The following is a 3,567-nucleotide window of genomic DNA, read 5'->3' as shown; positions in this document are numbered from 1 at the left end:
CATTTCATTAACTTCTCTTTAGAAACATTTTAAATAGCTGCCTATTTTGTCATATGGAAATGTCATTTATTTACCCATTTTCTTATTGTTGAATATTTAATTTTTGATGAATTTGTATTATTATAAATAATATTGTGATGAACATCTTTGTGTCTTTGTAATGTACGTAGTAATAATAAAAGAGAGCCTACAATGAATTGAGTGCTTATTATTGATGAGGTCAGGCCAATACTTTTCTTGCCTTCCTTGTGGAGTTTTTATGAGGAATAAAATAATAGTCTCTCCATAATGCAGAGACTATTATCATCTCCATTTTGCAGATGAAGAACCCAAGGCACTGAGAGATTAAGTAGCTCAGATTCCACAACTAGTAAGCATTAGAATACAGGCCCTATAATCCAGAGATTGAACAATATATCCTTTGCTCAGTCTACTTTCCTGGTGATTTTCCCATTTATATCCTTAAAAGCAAAATTCCAAAGTCAAAGGGCTGGATTTACTCTAAATCTCATGAAAAAAATTGCCACATTATTCTCCAGTAGCAGTGAGCACTTCCACCAGCAGCATACGAGGATTTTATTTTACCATAGCTCACAACCAAGGACCTAAGTCCTTAGTTAGAATCATGATAAAGAATAAATAATCTATTTCCTTGTCTTCCATCAGACATTATGAACATCCATATCCTTAAGCTGAAAGCTTTCCTTTTGTTCCTAGCATGCTCAATTATTTCAAGATCATCTTTTTAGTGTTGACTAAACTGGACCACCTGCATTTTAGAGAAGGATATTTTTGTTTGTGGCATGAATGTATGAATGAGAGAGCATGGAGAGGGTGTGGACCAGCAACCTCGTACTGCATTGGGAGCTGAGCAAAGCAGGTGAGTGAAAACCTTGCTGGACAGTGATTTTTGACAATTGGACGGTTTTCCAAACATTCTTTGCTAGGGTCTTTCTTAGTTTCAGCTAAATAATTTAATAAACATTTACTGAACACCTTTTATCTGCCAGACTCTACCATGTGCTTGGAACTATCAACTTTCAATGCTGGAAGGAAATTTCTGGTCATCGGGCCTCCAACCTTATTTCAAGGGGGAGGAGCTTGAAGCATCTCTGCTCCTTCCACGCATTTCCGCATTTCCGCCTTCTAGGGGCGGGGCTGCAGGAGCGGGGAGGTGGTTCTATTATTCTTCATTCCTGGTCAGAGGAGTCCTTCAGAAAGGTCTTAGAAGGCACCTGGAGTTATTTTGCATTATTTTATCATTAACTCAGACTGTTCTTACCTTCAAATAGCACAATATGTAATTTATTTCTGATTTCTGAAGGACTTCTTTGGAAAACCAAGAAGTTTTTCACTCAATTTTGACCTTTGATACTGTATCAAACCTCTCTAAGTTTATGTCCTTACCATTTCTTCTACATAGGTTGTTGTGAGATTTAAATAAGCCAAAGTATGTAAAATTCTTAAATAAATACTTCCAGAGAGGAAGCACTCAGCAAATGTTGGCTTGGATCCCCTTCCATCTCCTAAGCCCCTTGCTCTTGCTCCTTCCTGAAATGGTGTGTCGTGTGACTTTTCTGAGCCATAATACACTCATCTGAAAAAAAAATACATATTATACTTTACTACATATTCTTTACATAGTGTTTTAGTGGAGGTCAAATAAGGTAATCTGTGTAAATCAACTAGCACAACACCTGGCACAGAGCAGGCAGTCAATTTGTAGCTGTGATTACCTTAATACCTGTCAATATGCTTTAAGTCAGTTGTTTAACTGTCTTGGCTGTCTGAAGGAATGGATCCTATGCACTGGATTAATATTCAGTCCTGTTGAATTTAGATAAAAAATAGACTCTATACAGAAAAAGTACACTATTTGCATTTATGTCAATGTTTTTCTTAAATACTTTATTCTTCTTTTCCTTTCTCAGACTCTTCATTTTTTTTCTCTTGACAATTTTGTCAAGAGATAATCTTTATGATTTAATTTCAGGGCTAATTTGTACCAGTGATAAGTAGTTGAAATTACTGTCACCAGGCCATGTGGCCTCTTAGTTGTTAAATCTGATAAATTGGTCCTCCTGGCCTTTGGCAGCATTCAACACTGCTGAACCCTCAGTCCCCTGGGTTTTAGGGACATGGCTCCCTCCTTTCTTCCTGTTTGCTTCTGCTCAAATCCTTTAGGGTCTCTTCTTCTTCCTTTGTCTACCATTGAAGTTCCCCTGAATTTCATGTGCAATCATCTTTCCTTACCTCCCACTCTTTTTTCTGAGTGATCGTCTCTATTCCTATAAGGCTTCATCTTAATTGTACTGAGTCCCAAATCTGTGTCTAGGACCTAGACTGCTCAGCAATGTCCAGGGGTTAAATACCTCTTCTCAGATATGCTATTGGCAAGTCAAACTCAATGTGTAGAGAATAGAACCCATCATCATTTCTCCCCCCAAACCAGCTACAACTCTAACCCTTAACTACTATGCAAGCACTAGCGCAAATTTTATCAGTAAAAGCAGCACAATAGAGTGAATAAATGCATTTTCCTTTTCCGATTCAAATCTTTTTCACTTTTCAAATGGCGTCTTCTCTGGACTTTGATTCAACCCATCGTTCCTTTTTCTGTACTATCTGTGCATTTTTATAACATTTATTTTATTCTATTGCTATGCTACATTTATGTTTCTTTTCTTTTAGATAAGGAATCAGTAAACTTTTTTGGTAAAGGGCCAGAGAGTAAATATTTTAGTCTCTTCAGACCATATGATCTCTGTGATAACTACTCAACTCTGTGGTTATAGTGTGAAATTGGCCATAGACAAAACCTCAGTGAATGAGTGTGATTGTATTCCAATAAAACTTTATTTACCAAAACAGGTGGCAGGGTAGCTTTGACCCATTAGCTATGATTTGCTGCCCCTTTTCTAGACTGTAGATACTCAATAAGAATTTAGAGTTTAGTCTACGGCCATGCTACCCTGAACAAGCCCGATCCTGTCTGATCTCAGAAGCTAAGCAGGGTCGGGCCTGGTTAGTACTTGGATGGGAGACCACCTAGGAAGACCAGGTGCTGTAGGCATAAAAAAATTAAAAAATAAGAGATTGTAAGCTGACAAGTTCCTTGCAATCTGTGAGGTCAACCGAGGGTTGCCTCGCCTAAAAAAAGAATTTAGATTTTAGAGACCCTTTTACCTGCCACTTGCTATAAGAGGTCTAAGGATCCCAAGTCAAATAAGACTCCTTCACTATAAGGAGCTCACGTGGAAACTGAACACACGTGCTGTGATGGAGGTATGTATTGGTATCCTAAGCCTGCCATAACAAAGTACCATAAACTGTGAGACAATTTATTGTCTCACAGTTTTGGAGCGTAGAAGCCCAAAATCAAGGTGTCAGTAGGGCTGGCTCCCTCTGAGACCTGTGAGTGAGAGTGTGTTCCATGACCCTCTCCTAGCTTCTGGTGTTTTGCTGACAATCTTTGCCTGTCCTTGTCTTATAGATGCATCATTTCAATCCTCCACCTTTACATGGCTTTCTCCCTGTGTCTCTTCACATAATTTTCCTTCTGTGCAA

At 38.3% G+C, this 3,567-nt stretch overlaps 1 pseudogene; it reads left to right on the top strand.

The window, feature by feature from the left end:
• Positions 1–2,954: 2,954 nt before the first annotated feature.
• On the top strand, positions 2,955–3,073 carry LOC111740797 (annotated as a pseudogene).
• The last annotated feature ends 494 nt before the right edge of the window (positions 3,074–3,567 follow it).

The sequence above is a fragment of the Pteropus vampyrus genome, unplaced genomic scaffold (genome assembly GCF_000151845.1).
Source record: "Pteropus vampyrus isolate Shadow unplaced genomic scaffold, Pvam_2.0 Scaffold68, whole genome shotgun sequence".
Lineage (NCBI taxonomy): Eukaryota > Metazoa > Chordata > Mammalia > Chiroptera > Pteropodidae > Pteropus > Pteropus vampyrus.
This window is presented reverse-complemented; position numbering and strand designations above follow the sequence as displayed.